At 39.4% G+C, this 19,274-nt stretch overlaps 1 protein-coding gene across 5 annotated transcripts in view; it reads right to left on the bottom strand.

Moving 5' to 3' along the window:
• LOC115219247 (glycerol-3-phosphate acyltransferase 1, mitochondrial) overlaps positions 1–19,274 on the bottom strand; it is a 112,666-nt gene that overhangs the window by 64,760 nt on the left and 28,632 nt on the right. Inside the window, exons 1-3 of one of the 5 annotated variants that reach the window (XM_036508654.1) lie at positions 7,792–7,799; positions 5,210–5,220; positions 3,978–3,980 (exon numbers count right to left, since the gene is read on the bottom strand). The exons of 3 other annotated variants lie outside the window; for them this stretch is intronic. The gene's annotated coding sequence lies outside the window, so the exon portion shown is untranslated. Of the gene's footprint in view, positions 1–3,977; positions 3,981–5,209; positions 5,221–7,791; positions 7,800–14,734; positions 14,752–19,274 lie in introns of those variants that run through there. One more of the 5 variants, XM_029789396.2, reaches the window with a different exon arrangement.

Below are 19,274 nucleotides of genomic sequence, written 5' to 3'. Positions count from 1 at the left end.
TGGTAAGTAAGTCATTTTCTTGGTTTTTATGGTAGACAGAGAGAGAGAGACAGACAGACAGATATAACCAGACAGAACTGAAGTCCTGATAGCTCTTGATACCTCAATAAATAGTAGTAAAACTTTTCTTTGATCAACTGTAACTAGGATAATATAAAACTGAATGCTCTATATGTGTGTGTGTGTGCGTGGTGTGTGTGTATGCCAACTGACTAATTAACGTTTGTGTGTCTGCTTTTATCTATATTTGTATGCTATCTCAGTAAGTGTTCAGATATTAGTGTGTCTGTAGCTGCTTGTGACTAAGAGTGTGAGTGTGTGTGTGTGTGTGTATGCTTTTTGTGTATGGGGTGTCCCCATGTCCATCCATGTGTGTGTCTGTATGATTGTTATCTCCTCTGTGTTTATATACCATTTCTACATGCTTGATTGTACTTGTACTATTTATAAAAGAGCGTGTGTATGAGAAGACGGGGGGGGGGCTTGTTAAGGAATGATACTGCAGCACAGCAGTGTGTGTGTGTAGGATAGATTACCATCTTTGCTTCATACTAGAGTAATGGGTTTCAATCAACCCTTGCATCATGTTACAATAAGGTATACAGTAAACCCTCCTCTCGTGAAAAGCAGGAGGAAATATGAAATATTTATTATAAAGTACATTTGACATGCCAATGGGAATAAAGTGATTGGGGCTTTCCAAGGAGTACTGAAATTGGCCAGCAGAATTTATTTTGGCACATCAGTGCCTAGCACACACAATTTTAAACTTATTTATATATATATATATTATATATATATATATATATATATATATGTATTATATATATATATGCCAGCACTGCCCCGACTGGCCTCCATGCCGGTGGCTCATAAAAAGCACCAACCGATCGTGGCCGTTGCCAGCCTCCTCTGGCCCCTGTGCCGGTGGCACGTAAAAAATACCCACTCTACTCACAGAGTGGTTGGCGTTAGGAAGGGCATCCAGCTGTAGAAACACTGCCAGATCAGACTGGGCCTGGTGCAGCCTCCCGGCTTCCCAGACCCCAGTCGAACCGTCGAACCCATGCTAGCATGGAAAGCGGACGTAAACGATGATGATGATATATATATATATTATATATATATATATATATATATATATACTGATGCTCTGTCGGTTATCATGGCGAGGATTCCAATTGATCTGATCAATGAAACAGCCTGGCCATGAAATTAATGTGCAAGTGGCTGAGCACTCTCCACAGACATGTATATCCTTGATGTAGTTCTCAGGGAGATTCAGTGTGATACAAAATGTAACAAGGCTGGCCCTTTGAAATACAGGTACAACTCCTTTTTACCAGGTGAGTGGACTGGAGCAATGTGAAATAAAGTGTCTTGCTCAAGGACATAACTCATCGCCAGGAATTGAACTCATGACCCTATGATTGTAAGTTGGAAGATATTAAGCGACTAGAATCCTTCGATCACCTCTGTCTACACCGCATCCTTCGTGTCCGATGGCATCACTTTGTCTCCAACAATTCGGTGCGACACCAGTGCAGAATCACCTCCCTCCGACAAGTCATCCTAACAAGACGTCTGCGTTGGCTGGGTCATGTCCTTTGTCGTCAACCAGGAGAGTTCATCTACGAAGCAATTGCCCCAGCTCCCCTTCAGGGTTGGCGAAAGCAATGTGGTGGACAATGGAAAACCTGGCTGATGACAGCCAAGGCTGATCTGGAACCCAACCTAGGCCCCCATATCTACGGTGTACGCTGCTGGAATAAGGAGTGGTTGGTGATCATGTGGTCGTTAGCCTCAAATCGCCAGACCTGGTCGGCGTTTGTGAGAAATGCAGCATTGAGGATGAATGAAGCCAGCTCAACCCACCCTGGGTAAATGCTGTCTCAAGAAGAAAGACAAGAAGATTGCAAGTTGAATACCCTAACTACTAAGCTACATGCCTTTGCTATTTCATATCACATTTTATGAAAAAAAGTGTTGTTGGATCCAGATTTTGAGTAGGTCAATCAATTGGTTCACAGTATTTGTGATGGTAGAGTGACAAGGGATTGTTGTCTATGCAAGTGAGGCAGAGGCGCAAATGTTTTGATTCTTGATAAACAAATGGATGATTCAGATCATAATTTCCTAGAGTATTAATTTCATTTTAAGAGAGTGTATTTTCCAATATTAATATTAACCCTTTCATTACTGTATTTATTTTGAGATGTTCTGTGTTTCTTCCAATTACTTTAAATATAACATAGGTACAGGTGTGGCTGTGTGGTAAGTAGCTTGTTTACCAACCACATGGTTCCGGGTTCAGTCCCACTGCGTGGCACCTTGGACAAGTGTCTTCTACTATAGCCTCGGGCCGACCAAAGCCTTGTGAGTGGATTTGGTAGACGGAAACTGAAAGAAGCCCGTGTATATATGTATATATATGTGTGTGTGTGTTTGTGTGTCTGTGTTTGTCCCTCCAACATCACTTGACAACCGATGCTGGTGTGTTTATGTCCCCGTTACTTAGCGGTTCGGCAAAAGAGACCGATAGAATAAGTCCCGGGGTCGAGTTGCTCTATTAAAGGCGGTGCTCCAGCATGGCCGCAGTCAAATGACTGAAACAAGTAAAAGAGAAAGTAAAGAGTATAGTAAATTAACATCGTTATCATTGAGCTAGTGTTAGAAACATAAACTCTGACTAAGATTTGGTGGAAGATTTTAATTCAAAACTTATGAAAACAAGACATTTATACTAAAGAGCCAGAGCCAGTTTCAGCCGGGTTGGTAACGAAAGGGTTAACACTAACTAAAATTTCGTCAGTTAGATCCCCCGACCATCATCAAAGAAAAGTCTTATTCCAAGTTTGAAAGCAGTTTTGGACCACATAGAATAAGTGTGCACATGAGGATTATAAATCAAATTGATCGAAACAGTGTAAAAATATAAATATACACTCTGAAAGAAGAGATTAATAAACCACGAAATTATAATCTTATTAATAATGACTTATCTCACTGCTACAGACATTTAATAAACAGATGAATGTTAATAACTGACATTGCTCTATTGTTGTGGATAACACAACGGTGTTAGTAAGGAATTTAAAAAAAAACTGACAGCTACGCTCTACTTGGCAATACATTTCATAGTAGTGCTCCAGTATGGCCGAAGTCAGTTGTTTGTGACAATAGCAATATTTCAGTGAGGCTGCATGGATGGCCTGGTGGTTAGGGTAATGAATTCAAGATTAGAGTATTTCATTTCAGGTCGCTTCAGTTTTACTCAGCTGAAAATGAGTACCAGCTGAGTGCTGGTGCAAGGCCCTTTTCTGTCTCTTTGAGCAAAACACTTCATTCCATGTTGCTCCTGTCTACTCAGCTGAAAATGAGTACCAGCTGAGTGCTGGTGCAAGGCCCTTTTCTGTCTCTTTGAGCAAAACACTTCATTCCATGTTGCTCCTGTCTACACAGCTGAAAATGAGTACCAGCTGAGTGCTGGTGCAAGCCTCTTCTCTGACTCCTTGAGCAAGCACTTCATTCCATGTTGCTCCTGTCTACTCAGCTGAAAATGAGTACCAGCTGAGTGCTGGTGCAGTCCAGGTGTTCTGCCGAGCAAGGGGTGCAAAGACCATGAGAGTATCTACATTTGCTTGCAACTACACAGGCAATTGAAACAATTAACAAAAGCATGATATGTTACCGAATCATGTTCGCTTGTGAGAGCTAGCTGTACTTTTGCTTTGCTTTCTCTTTTTTTTATTTCAGAATTTAGTTTTAGAGCTCTTGGCAATGTTATGGAAAAGAACTAGTACAAAACCATCAATCATATAGCAGTAGAACCAAAAGAAACCAGTGACATCTTATGCAAAGTGTAACACAAATAGTTTTATACCATGAGGAAGAAGAAAAGTCTAACACTTTGGGTACTTGGCTGTCTTTGGAGAGGAAGAAAAAGAATAATTGTCCCATTCCTATAATTATGTTACAATCTTGTAACCTGATAACAAAACCTTTATTTTTCTTAACCATGAGGTCACTGACACATGTACTATAAATCTGTATTAACTTTTTTTTTACCATATTTCTGCTGAAATACAATTTTTCTTTCAATTAATTTAAAACATAATGAAGAATATAGTAAGGTAATTTTGTTGATATTAAGCTGATGTTTGATGCATAAACTAATGTGGAATTTTAACGGGAAAATTTTTGATTTAGATAACTCTAAAAAAGGGAGTTTGTACCACACAACAATGGGCAGTCTCAGATGGATTGGTATATAAGGGGCTAATATAGTGTTTAACCCTTTAGTGTTCAGATTATTCTGTCAAATATGATGTTTGTTTATTTAATTATTTGAATTAATCCTGCATTATCTTGTAGTTTAGAGATTTCAGTGATGTGATTTTTTAGTTTTAGAATGACATGGTAGGGCTGATGTGAGAGGCAAGATCTGGTCAGTTTCAATATAAAACAGGTTAAATATTTTGGCCGGATATGGCCGGTTTGAATGCTAAAGAGTTAAAGCAGTAAAAAGAAAAGTGAGAAATTATAAAGATTATAAACTTTTTGTAATATTAATCTCATCTGCAGGTATGAAAGGAAACTTCAATATTTAGATCTACACTGCATTTTGATCAGTTTGATCGCCAATTGTCATCAAGTGTATTATTTCAGGATATGTTCTGAATGACCAGCGACCGAGACCTTTGGAAATTTGCTGTGCGTGAAAAGACCAGGCAGGACAAGTGAGTCCAGCCCACTTATGCATGCCTTTCCTCCCTTGGACACACAAAGACCTGTTGAGGCAAGCGAAGTCGATATCGAACCTCATCCGACGACAGGCACCTATGCCAACCTCCCTTTGCTTGCGAAGATCTGTTGGGGCAAGTGAAATCAAAATTGAACCAATCCTATGACTGGCACCCGGCAGATGCCAGGACCCCTGGACTGGAGATACGTAAAAAGCACCCACTACACTCATGGAGTGGTTGGTGTTAGGAAGGGCATCCAGCTGTAGAAACATTGCCAGATAAGACCGGAGCCTGGTGCAGCCTTCTGGCTTCCCAGATCCCTGGTCGAACCGTCCAACCCATGCTAGCATGGAGAACGGACGTTAAACGATGATGATGATGTGTTCTTAACACCCGAGAAGATTCAAACTAGTAACATTTATTTCTAACCTGAAGATATTTGCATTCTTATCCACGGGGGCTACTGATACACATACTGTAGTCAACACTTATTAAATTGAGTTAAAACACAATGAAAAAAGAAATCATAATTCTCACATTGGTACAAACCATAAATATATAAAGGCGCAGGAGTGGCTGTGTGGTAAGTAGCTTGATTACCAACCACATGGTTCCGGGTTCAGTCCCACCGCGTGGCGCCTTGGGCAAGTGTCTTCTACTATAGCCTCGGGCCGACCAAAGCCTTGTGAGTGGATTTGGTTGATGGAAACTAAAAGAAGCCCGTTGTATATATATATGTATATATATATATATATATATATGTGCGTGTGTTTGTCCCCCCAACATCGCTTGACAACCAATGCTGGTGTGTTTACGTCCCTGTAACTTAGCGGTTCGGCAAAAGTAACCGATAGAATAAGTACTAGACTTACAAAGAATAAGTCGTGGGGTCGATTTGCTTGACAAAAGGCGGTGCTCCAGCATGGCCACAGTCAAATGACTGAAACGAGTAAAAGAGTAATACATAAGAACTCATAATTAATCAAATAAACTCTAAGTACCAGGTATACTATACACCTAGATGGAATTTATTTAACCAACTGAAAAGGAATGAAAAAATACAAAGTCAATGTTACCATGAACAGAAGACAGAAAAAATTTCAGCTACATTTGTCATCAGTTAGCTAAGTCACCTTCCCATTGCCTGCACCTGTCGCATTTCTTGGACTGAAAGCTTTATAAAGCCACAGTATTGCAGGTTACACATGCTGGACACTCTCTGACCTACTGTTACGTCTAGTGTACTCAGAGTTTAGATATGTCTCCCACACTTTCCTTTTGTACATTAGGGACCTTACTTCCTGTCCCCATAAAAGATGCTATAAATGCTAGGCCTCAACTTGTGCTTTTGGTACTCTGTGATCACAAAATATTTTTCTTATAGTCAGAAGAGAAGAGCAATGCCACCGACCTTTTACAAGGCCTCTGAGACTGACAGAAGAGAGGGCAAGAGGAAGGTATCCTCAAATCGCAGACCAGGCCCGAATCCTTGCAACAGAGACAACTCTGCGAAAAGCACCCAAAGTGCCAAGTGGTAGTGTTAAACCAAGTAACAGAAGTCTACCACTCAAGTAGGCCAGAATAGGATTTGAACTCAAAATGTACAGAACTGAAACAAATATCACAAACCATCAGGTTTGATGTTCTCACAATTCTACCCACCCACCACTCTGGATCTGTACTTTTTTTTTTATAACCTTGCATCCCTTCCTCAAGGATGATGTAAATCTGTGTGGTCTAGTGATTAGGGTGTTGCACAATATATTGCAAGGTTATGGTTTCAATTCCTGGACTGGGCAATGTGTTTTGTTCTTGAGCAAAACACTTACATTTCACATTGCTCCAGTTAACTCAGCTGTAAATAAGTAACTCTGCGGAAAACTAGCAGCCTGTTCAGGGGCCATGTTGTGATCTCTGATCTCTGACTCTACCCCTAACCATGGAAACCGGGTAACCAGTGCTATGAGTCATAAAACTTGAGACAGATATGTCGAGAAGAAGAAGAAGAAGAAGGAGGAGGAGAGGAGAAAGAAGAAGAAGAAGAAGAAGAAGAAGAGAAAGAGAAGAAGAAGAAAGAAGGAAGAAGAAGAAGAAGAAAGAGAAGAAGAAGAAAGAGAAGAAGGAGGAGAAGAAGAAAGAGAAGAAGAAGAAGGAGGAGGAGGAGGAGAAGAAGAAGAAGAAGAAGAAGGAGAAAGAAGAAGAAGAAGAAGAAGAAAGAAGAAAGAAAGAAAGAAAGAAAGAAGGATGAAGTTGACCAAACCAAAGCAGAATTTGAACTCAAGAGCACATAGAATTAAAACAAATACTGCAAAGCATTCTATTCTACCTGACATTCTTTGCAGCTTACAAACGTGATCGGAGTGAGATTCAGCTAGTTCTAGCAGGTTGTTTGGCTCTAGTTTAGATGTGACATGAACTGGTGTACAGAACAGGTGACCTGATCATCCTTACTCGGTGTTGTGTCATAAGCGTGACGGTCAAGGTTAGTCCTAATCAAATCAACTAAAGCTACACGTTTTCTTATAAACCAATTGATTAAACACTTCAAAATGACCTGAATTTTCTATTTTTAACAATATAACATCAACTCATTGCTTGTTATCCAGAGAAAGTGAACTTTGGTAGGGGCCATCAACCTTAAGCTGGTTTTAACTGATTGCTCGTTAATTTATCTAATTTAAGCCTCACCTAATGCTTTCAGTATCTATAAACGGATGGAAGTGAGTTGGCAGAATCATGGGGAATTACAACCGTGTTTCGTGGTCTGCTACCACAACAGCTCCTTTATAGGATCCAGTTAGCTTAAGACATCATCAGGAGGAACCACGTCCGGTTTCGACCCCTACTCCTCTACCGTTTTGACATGGCGGGGCCACCCTCTTTCGGAGGTGTCTTCAGCTCTGGTGTTGGGTGCATGTCTTCTTCTTTCTTCTGTTCCCTGGCCTCTTCGATGTATCGTCAGCGAGTGTCAGCCGGTGACTGACTGACTGTCTTGTCAAATTTCTCCCTTTAACAAGACAGTCAGTCACCGGCTGACACTCGGTACTGGAAAAAATGTTTTAGGGTATTTGTTCTGGCTCTTTTATGTTCTGAATTCAAAAGTTACCAAAGTCAGCTTTGCTTTTCATCTTGGCAGAGTTGATAAACTAAAGTACCAGTCAAATACTGGCGGTGATGGTTTTGACTTTACCTGCCACTCTTAAAATTTGTTGTTGTTGTTTGTTCCTTCTCGAGCCATGCCTGGCTCATAAGGGCCGGTTTCCCGGTTTCTTGGCGTATAGGTTCCCCACCTGGATGGGACGCTGGTCCATCGCAGGTGAGCTGCAAGATGAAGGAGGAAAGAGTGAGAGAAAGTTGTGGCGAAAGAGTCAGCAGAAGTTTTGCCATTACCTTCTGCCGGAGCCGCGTGGAGCTTAGGTGTTTTCGCTCATAAACACACACATCGTCCGGTGTGAGATTCGAACCTGCGATCCGTCGACCGCGAGTCCGCTGCACTAACCACTAGGCCATGTGCCTTCACACTCTTAAATTGCTAACTGATTTCTTTATTTTTTGCAGGTACCATAGCTAGAAGGTTAAGGCACTGGACTAGAGGCTACAAGTTTGAATCCTAAGACCACTGCATTTGTGTCCTGGCCCTAAGCAAAATACTCAGGAATAGAGCATTTATGTTCTGGTCCCAAGCAAATCAGCTAAATTATGCTTCATTTTGCTTAACTGAACAAAGATAAGTTTTACTCATGGTTAAGTGATTTCCAATAAAGAGCTGTAACAAAAAAAATTGCTTCAACAAAACAAAATCCAGGCTAAATAAACAATGCCAAAAAAAAAAAATTATCCCTAGGCGCAGGAGTGGCTGTGTGGTAAGTAGCTTGTTTGCAGACCACATGGTTCCGGGTTCAGTCCCACTGCGTGGCACCTTGGGCAAGTGTCTTCTACTATAGCCTCAGGCCGACCAAAGCCTTGTGAGTGGATTTGGTAGACGGAAACTGAAAGAAGCCTGTCGTATATATGTATATATAAATATGTGTGTATGTGTTTGCGTTTGTCCCCCTAGCATTGCTTGACAACCGATGCTGGTGTGTTTATGTCCCCGTTACTTAGCGGTTCAGCAAAAAAGACTGATAGAATAAGTACTGGGCTTACAAAAGAATAAGTCCCGGGGTCGAGTTGCTCGATTAAAGGTGGTGCTCCAGCATGGCCGCAAAAAGAGAGTAAAGGCCTGAAACACAAAAACCAAATCTAATAACTGAAATGCTTAGTATTTCTGCTGAAGTTTTTAGTTTTTCTAATATGTCAAAATATGTTAGTAATATCTAATGTAAGCTATTTATTAGGATTAAAGATTTAGACAGTGTTGTAATCCTTTAAATAGTATGAACATTTATTATTTTTTTTCTACTGATTTTTATGATAGTGCGAGTGTTGTACTGGAGTCAGAGAAACTAATTTTAAAGGAGAATGTTTCTTTTGACTGCTAATCACTCAGTGTTAATTAGAGTATCAAATGGGAATTTTCTCTCCCGCAAACACACAGAGCTTATGAGCTTTGCTTAAGAGCACAACACAGTCATTGTAGTAACAGCAGTAAGGCTTGAAACTTATATTGGATCATCTCATATATAATAATTATACTTCTTTTATTTTCAAAATTAAGATAATCAAAGTTCTTTTTTAATATAAAATATACTCTCTTTCATTTTCTGCAATGCTCTTCCAAAATTCACTTGTCCATGACAATAAATACACTTCCTGTACTGTTCTGACCTCGTCTACAGAATTCATTTTTTTTTCCGTCCAAATGATTTTGAAGACTACAGAATAAATGATAATCAGATGGGGCAATGGCTGGCAAATATAGTGGGTGAAACATCATTTCCCATTCATTCTGCTCCAGCCTTTGGAATGTCATCCTTGAAATATGTGGCTGAGCATTATCCAGATTGAAGAACATTTTTTGTCTTGAAACCAAAGATGGTCATTTTTCTTCTAGCACTGACTTAAGTTGCTCAAGCTGCCTGTAGTAGATCTCCTTTGTTATCATTTGGTTTGGGTTTAAAAGTTCGAAATGGATTAAACCTTTCATATCCCACCAAGCAGATAACACCTTACATGGGTGAAGACCTTATTTAGCCTGGGATTCCAGTGTTTCTCCATTCTGTACCCACTGTCTTCGGCACTTGACATTTTTATAGAGAACCCATTTCTCATCATAAGTCACTATTTGGTCCACAAAAAGGTTCATTTGTGAGACGTGACAGCAAAGAAGAGCACACATTCACTCTCTGTGCACGATTAGATTCAGAAAGTTTGTGAGGAACCCATTGACCCAATTTGCTGACTTTTCAGATGGCATGCAGGTGTCGATGTATGGATGAATAACCAAATCCAAGCTTCTCTGCTAGTTCCTCAATAGTTAAGATGAAATTTTGTTCCACCAGGGTTTGCAGAACATCCTCATCAAGTTCTACAGATCTTCCAGGATGAGGCTTGTCTTCTAGGTTGTACTTTCTGTCTCAGAATTTCCGGAACCACCATTCACACTTGGTTTATGCTTATTGTCTGATCCCCATATACTGCATTAATATTCCTTGCACTTTCTGTTGCATTGTTGCCTTTATTGAACTCATAAAGCAAAATATGCTGAATATGCTCCTTTGTCACTTCCATTATAGTTTTGAAAAAAATCTCTATATATATAAAGCTGAAGTTGTCTGTGTATGGCAGGTTTGGTAGCCTTCAACTAACACTATCTCCTCCGAGACCCTGCAGTGCAAGTTCACCAAAATTGAGAGTATGATAGAAGAAGGCTTGCTCTTCCTTCCATAGAAGAAAAAATTCAAATCAGACCATGTTAACACCAAAAATTATTTACATCAAAAAGGTGCTTTTTTTCTATGAAAATCCCTATTTTTTACGATTTTTTTACTGCTGTCTCGCCATTTTTTGGTGTATTTCAACCAGAAAAATGTTCACTTAAAGAGAATAACAAGCTACATAATGCAAAATTTTTACTTTTCAAAAATTCCAATTCTAAAGGGTCGAAACAAACCTGAGCAACGCCGGGCAATACTGCTAGTAATTGTTAAAAATCAAACAGCACTCTTCAAAACTTGCACTAAGAATAAGTACAAGGTAAAATTACTACCTGCCTTTATAGCAAGTTGATGCAGGTAGTTTGTCTGCCCCACCTGACTTTTAGTTCATGCAATTGAAAAAACTGCATTATTTATGGGATGACCCGATAAATCACATACAAAGAAAAGTATGTAACACACCATTACCATTTTACATCACCCCTCCCCCCCAAGCTGGCATAGGCAGGATTGATCTCAGAGTCATGCCACTTACATCATACCTCTTAGTCATCCAGTACACAGATCAGAGATAACAGGCCAACTTGTGCTTCCTGTTATTTTTCATGTCTGTGTGTGTTGGGGGGACTGGGTATTTCCCCTCCATCAAACCACATTACAGCACAGACAAAATGCATTGTATATCATTTACTGGCACAAGAGAGGATGTCTGTGACAGAACAGGACTCTAAAGAGTCTTCAGTAACCTTATATAGATTCAGAGTTATTACCCTCCAACATGGATTGCCTACACTGAGACTTAGATCCTTCGATCACCTCTGTCTACGCTGCATCCTTCATGTCCGATGGCATCACTTTGTCTCCAACAATTCGGTGCGACACCAGTGCAGAATCACCTCCCTCCGACAAGTCATCCTAACGAGACGTCTGCGTTGGCTGGGTCATGCCCTCCGTCGTCAACCAGGAGAATTCATCTAAGAAGAAATTGCCCCGGCTCCCCTTCAGGGTTGGTGAAAGCGATGTGGTGGACAACGAAAAACCTGGCTGATGACAGTCAAGGCTGATCTGGAACCCAACCTAGGCCCCCATATCTACAGCGTTTGCCGCTGGAATAAGGAGTGGTTAGAGATCACGCAGTTGTTAGCCTCAAATTGCCGGGCCTGGTCAGCGTTTGTGAGAGATGCAGCATTGAGGATGAATGAAGCCAACTCGACCCACCCCGGGTGAATGCTGTCAAAGTCAAAGTACACTGAGACTTTTGATCCTGCAGCTCTTCTGGTTTTTCCATACAGCTGGGTACACTATAATTCAAAAAAGATAGCATAAACACCACAGTGTATATAAATTATTATGCCACCACCATCATCATCATAATCAACAACATCATTGTTTTAATGTTCACTCTTCCATTCTTACCTGGGTAAAATGGAATTCATTGCATATTTTTCTGTGGTCTGATGTCTTTCTTGTTGCCAACACTCACTTGTTTCCTAGCAAACTAATATTTCCCCACGGCAGACAAGATTTCACAGAAGATTAGAAATAAATAATACTACTGTACATACATACATAACACACACAGAAAGTAAATATATTCAGAAGATAAATACATATGTACAAGCATATAGATATTCAAATATATGGAGAAATAAATTTACTTTTATATGGAGTATAAAAAATACAGGCAACTAAGGGGAGGATGCACAGATTTTTGTCAATATATAGGCGTAGGAGTGGCTGTGTGGTAATTAGCATGCTTACGAACCACATGGTTCCGGGTTCAGTCCCACTGCGTGGCACATTGGGCAAGTGTCTTCTACTATAGCCTCGGGCCAAAAGCCTTGTGAGTGGATGCTGGTGTGTTTACGTCCCCGTAACTTAGCGGTTCGGCAAAAGAGACCGATAGAATAAGTACTGGGGCTTACATAAGAATAAGTCCTGGGGTCGATTTGCTCAACTAAAAGGTGGTGCTCCAGCATGGTCACAGTCAAATGACTGAAACAAGTAAAAGAGTAAGAGTAATATATATATATATATATTGGGAGAGTTTACGAAAAAAACAAAAGACGAAGACGGGTGGTGTACAAAACAAACAGATGTATTAGCTCAGGAATAGAAAAAGTCTTTTACGTTTCGAGCCTACGCTCTTCTACAGAAAGGGACACAGAAAAAACAGGGAGAGAAACAAGGAGAGAAAAAAATGTGTGTAGTGGCTAACGATAGATATTTTTACATATGTGTTTATTTTCTGAGTATATTTAACTTATCTATATATATATATATATATATATATCCATGAATGTATTTATATACAAGTATGTATATTTATATATAGCAAGTCTAATCATGTTTATCTGAGACACTATCTCCATATCAGCTCACCCGAATTTCTCTTATAGCCATTCTTTACCCCCATGACCCTAGTCCTTGATAAAGACTAGAGTTTAAGTTCAAACTACTACATGTTTTCTATATTGAGCATCTTTAGATTTCACCTGCTGACTGAAAACATACATATATATATATATATATATATATATATATATATACACACACACACACACACAAACATACATACATACATACACATACAATTATAAACCCATACATCTCACAGTTTTGATCTACTAAATCTCCTCATTTTTGGTTGGTCCAGCATTATTACTTTGGGGGCTTTAAACTCTAAAGAGAACATACATGGTTCCGGGTTCAGTCCCACTGCGTGGCATCTTGGGCAAGTGTCTTCTGCTATAGCCCCGGGCCGACCAATGACTTGTGAGTGGATTTGGTAGACGGAAACTGAAAGAAGCCTGTCGTATATATGTATGTATATGTATGTATGTGTGTGTATGTTTGTGTGTCTGTGTTTGTCCCCCTAGCATTGCTTGACAACCGATGCTGGTGTGTTTATGTCCCCGTCACTTAGCGGTTCGGCAAAAGAGACCGATAGAATAAGTACTGGGCTTACAAAAAAGAATAAGTCCCGGGGTTGATTTGCTCGACTAAAGGCGGTGCTCCAGCATGGCCACAGTCAAATGACTGAAACAAGTAAAAGAGAGAGATACAAGCCTGAAAAGTAGTTGCATCTCAATCAACTTCAGTGTATATGTCCACAATAGAAAAGATATCAACATACAATATAAGATATAAATATACCAAGATATCACCGTGACCGACCAGGCTATCAGATGTTGCTACACATTGCTGGTCACAATGCGCTTCGCACTGTTTTAGCCTTCATATGACGCCACCCCACTGGCTAAGCGAGCAGGCCAACAGAAGAAAGAGTGAGAGAAAGTTGAGGCGAAAGAGTACAGCAGGGATCGCCACCACCCCCTGCCGGAGCCTTGTCGAGCTTTAGCTGTTTTCGCTCAATAAACACTCACAACGCCCGGTCTGGGAATCGAAACCGCGATCCTACAACTGTGAGTCTGCTGTCCTAACCACTGGGCCTTTGCGCCACCACATACCAAAATATAAACGTACAAGATAAGATATAAACATACAATACACATCTGATATGGGGATGATATACATATACTGGGCATACTAGATGCTGAGAAATTGAAGGAAGACTCTGATAACAACTCACTACTAAAATTCAATATCCAGGATAGTAAAATACAATAGGAATTTCTAGATATAAATATTCAGAATTTAAAAAAAAAAAAAATTTTTTTTAAAAAGGCACATTACATCTGTACTCTTAAGACACAAATAAAGGCATAAAAAACTGGCATGGCTGTGTAGGTAAGATCACTTTGCAAACATGTGGTTTCAAGTTCAATCCCATTGCGAAGCACCTTGGGCAAGTGTCTTTTTTACTACAGCCCTGGACTGACCAATACCTTGCAAGTAAAATTCACAGAAACTGTGTGGAACAGCGTGCACACACACACACACGCGCGTGCGCGCACGCACACACCTGTGTGTGCCTTTATGTTTCTGTTTCCATCTACACCCCACTGCTTGTCAACCAGTGTTGGTTTGTTTATCCCCTGTAACTTAACGGCTGGGCAAAAGAGACTAACGGAATAAGTACCAGACTTATAAAATAAAAAAAACAAAAAACAAAAAGCAAAAAGTACTGGGAGCAATTTGCTCAACTAACCCCCTTCAAAGTGATGCCCCAGCATGGCTCCAAACAAGTAAAAGATAAAAGGGTATACTTACACTGAGACAATGGAAGTCTACAAAAGATACAAAAATGTCAGAGGTAGAACCATTTACATTCCAGAAACGAATCACTAGATAAAGAAATCTCGACAATAATACAAACATTAATCAACAAAGGCTAAATAGACCAAGCCATACAATAGAAACACAAATAGAACACAAATAGATCAGACACTACTCGCTCTATTAAAAGCACACAAACCACATGAAATGCATTACTGAATCAAATGTATATTAACTACAGAATAGATGGAAACATTATCAGAGCCCTTGTAAAACAGGATACGAAACGCATCAGGTCAAACCATAAAGACTAATAAAAATACTGCAAATAAAAAAAATGGTAAATAAAAGAAAAACTAATATAAAACAAGATAGTAAGAAATACAAAGCACAAAATTCATTAAAGAAAGACAAGCCATATAAAATTCATTATGTTAATCAAATGCTTATTAAATATAGAACAACTGAATGCTTAATTAGTTACCTTATAACGCAGAACACCGAATGTAACGCATCAATGTATAAACTAATGCTAATAATATACTATATAAACAGTTAGATAACAGCAATAATAATAATAAATTCGTTTATTGGCCACAAGGGCTGACAAAAATTAATTAAAAACATAAAGGGACAAAACACAGGACAAAAGTTACAAAGGGTTTTGTCTGTTTGAAAAATCCGTGTAAAAAACAGCATAAGAACGAAAATATGTAACAATGAAAAACTCCCAATAGGGGGAGGCGCTTTGAAAGGTTCCTGGTGGAAAAACCTATAAAAACCACGGAGCCCTGGTCAAAAGGGGGGTAGAGAGCCTCCTTTCTCCTTTTGTAATACCTTTTTCTTACAGGTGTATCCTCAGAATGGCTCCTTTCATACTGGCCATTCTTGCGACTTTTATCCACCTTTCAGTAAACTTGCTATCGGACAGCACTTCCCTCTCTACTCTCATCTTCCTTTTCTAGTGAAACTTGAAAAAGTTGATGAGGCCTGGGCCAAAGAGGAAAGTGTCTGACCATAGCCCTTTCAAACAGGTCCACCATACCACCTTTTGCTACAGCCACTAGACACAGGAAAACAGCCTTTCCCTCCTTGTTAAAGGAGGTCGGCGGGGCAATCCTCACTATGCCTGGCTCATAAGGGCCGGTTTTCTGGCTTCTTGGCATATAGGTTCCCCACCTGGACGGGACGCCAGTCCGTCACAGGTGAGCTGCAAGATGCAGGAGGAAAGAGTGAGAGAAAGTTGTGGCGAAAGAGTCAGCAGAAGTTTCGCCATTACCTTCTGCTGGAGCCGCGTGGAGCTTAGGTGTTTTCGCTCATAAACACACACATTGTCCGGTCTGGGATTCAAACCCGCAACCCCTCGACTGCGAATCCGCTGCTCTAACCACTAGGCCATGTTCCTCCACAGATGAGGAATATGGAATCAATGACCTTGTCTTATTTTCCCTACTGCTAATAACGAATGTTACAAGTACCTTAGAATAGACGAGAATGTTCCAAATATTGGTAGCGTTGAAGTTAGTGTGACAAAAGAATACTTCAACAGACTTCATGTATGGAAACAAGAGTTGTCTGCATTCGAAAGAATCATTTTTCCAGGGCCAGTGCTAATACCAACATTTAAGGAATTAGATTGGTCATGTGATGGGGTCCACGACTTGGATACTGAGATAGAAAAGATATTAGTAACTTCCACGTAAACTGTGATACTGACAGGATCTGGATCTTTTCGGTTTGACCGGCAGTTTTTTAAAATAATTTCCACGTAACTAAAAAATTTTAAACTTCGTATACTGGTAGAATGTGTTTATAAAACATCTTTTTCTCTTGGCTTTATTGAGAAAATTCTATAGTTTGTAAGATATTTGTTGTTTTTTTTCTTCAATTTCTGCAATTTCAACCAATCAATGACGTCTATTCAGGTGAAAACATTCTGTGCCGTATGAAAATGTCCCTCGTTTAGGAAACAGATTAGGTTTATTTACAGTTCTGAAGAAAAAAAAAGATACCCTTCCCCTCACCCCTAACCCTAAAACAGATTGAAATGCAATAGATCGATACTAGGGTCATAATTATGGGCGACAATTTCATATGACACCGCTAGAAAAAACTGCCGGTCAAACCGAAAAGATCCCAGGATCTAAGTTAGAAAGATGAGTCCAAAGAGATTTGAGTGTTACTCTGTAACGCTCACACAGCACCTAGTGAAGAGTAAAGGGGGAAAATGCCCAAATCACATGTAATGCTCAACAGGAAAATGATATCATCTTTGGAGTAGATGAAGAAAGCTAAGTGTACAGCTGTTCCATGTGATCTAATTGTGGTTGAACTAAACTACTTAACCCTTTCGTTACCAACCCAGCTGAACCAGCTCTGGCTCTAAGTACAGATGTCTTGTTTTCATAAGTTTTGAATTAAAATCTTCCACCAAACCTTAGAAACAATTTATGTTCCTAACACTGGCTGAATGATAACTAAGTTATTTTACTAAATTCTTGGTTATATTTAAAGTAATTGAAAGAAACACAGAGCATCTCAAAATAAATACAGTAATAGGCGCAGGAGTGGCTGTGTGGTAAGTAGCTTGCCTACCAACCACATGGTTCTGGGTTCAGTCCCACTGCGTGGCATCTTGGGCAAGTGTCTTCTGCCATAGCCTCGGGCCGACCAATGCCTTGTGAGTGGATTTGGTAGACGGAAACTGAAAGAAGCCTGTGGTATATATGTATATATATGTATGTATGTGTATGTATATGTTTGTGTGTCTGTGTTTGTCCCTCTAGCATTGTTTGACAACCGATGCAGGTGTGTTTACGTCCCCGTCACTTAGCGGTTCGGCAAAAAGAGACTGATAGAATAAGTACTGGGCTTACAAAGAATAAGTCCTGGGGTTCGATTTGCTCGACTAAAGGCGGTGCTCCAGCATGGCCGCAGTCAAATGACTGAAACAAGTAAAAGAGTAAAGAGAATGAAAGGGTTAAACAGTCTTGGAGAAACACCTGTCATGTAAGCCGAAGTCACGGTAAGAGTACACATGCCACGAAAGATATCAGCAATTCTGATAGGAAGAGTAGTTGCTCCTGGGACTGAAACAGATACATCACATTCCACCTAGAAGGATAGTAAATATGTATTTATTTACTATTCAGGAACAGAAGATAGCTACTTAGACGTCTCAACAACAAGAAATAGAAACGTTTCTAAACCGCTATTTCGTGATAAAAAAAATGTTGAGTGTGCAGTAAGAGAATGGAAGATATCACCCACATCAACAGTTGCTGCTCTAAGATGTCTGTAAGATACTAAGTTTTCTATCAGACATTGACATTGCTACCAAAACTATTTACAATGCTATTAGTAGAAAGAAGTAGACTGACAACCATACAGAAGGTACACTAGAATCAGAACACATCTATACTGTTAAAAAATATGGAATGCTGGTAGAAAATTTGAATAAAAAAATAGCAATGTTATAATGTTCTATGAACCAGGAAACAAAAGTCATATACTGTTGTAGCGGTTAGTGGACCAGTGGATGCGAATGTCTCATCTACAGTTAACAAGAGATTTGTACAAAAGCCTGGAAATACTGGGGTGGAGTGGGAAGCTGGTACTAACAAAGAACAATGCAAACTAATATGTGGCCCCAAACGCAAGTCATAAACAAAAAAAATGTGTAAAATATTCCAAAGATTCTCCCATTGAGTTTCTTGGAATTAACATAGACACTCAATCACATGAATACAAATGTATACATACACACACACATATATATATATATATATATATTCTTTTACATGCTTCAGTCATTAGACTGTGGCTATGCTGGGGCACTGCCTTGAATTTTTCTCTTTTTAAAGCCTGGTACTTATTCTATCAGTCTCTTTGGCCAAACCGCTAAGTTACAGTGATGCAAACACACCAGTTGTCAAGTGGTGGTGGTGGAGGGGAGAAAGACATACATAGATACACACACTCATATATATATATATATATATATATATATATATATATATATGAGTAATTCCAGATGCTTCTGTACTAAATGTACATACATTAAATAAGAGGGATCTTTTCGGTTGAACGGCAGTTTTTTCTAGCGGTGTCATATGAAATCGTCACCATAATTATGACCCTAGTATCGATCTATTGCATTTCAATCTGTTTTAGGGTTAGGGTATCTTTTTTTCTTCACAAATGTAAATAAACCCAACCTGTTTCTTAAACGAGGGACATATTCATACGGCACAGAATGTTTTCACCTCAATAGACGTCATTGATTGGTTGAAATTGCAGAAATTGAAGAAAAAAAACAATATCTTACAAACTATAGAATTTTCTCAATAAAGCCAAGAGAAAAAGATGTTTTATAAACAAATTCTACCAGTATACGAAGTTTAAAATTTGTTAGTTACCTAGAAATTATTTTAAAAAACTGCTGTTCCAACCGAAAAGATCCAATAAGAGCAGATATACCCACAAATCCAAGGAACTGTTTTGTCATAAATGACTTGTCCCTTTTTTCAGTTCA

Source organism: Octopus sinensis, linkage group LG14 (genome assembly GCF_006345805.1).
Source record: "Octopus sinensis linkage group LG14, ASM634580v1, whole genome shotgun sequence".
NCBI classification, from domain to species: domain Eukaryota; kingdom Metazoa; phylum Mollusca; class Cephalopoda; order Octopoda; family Octopodidae; genus Octopus; species Octopus sinensis.
Note: the sequence above shows the minus strand (reverse complement) of the source record. Positions and strands in the feature narration are given on the sequence as shown.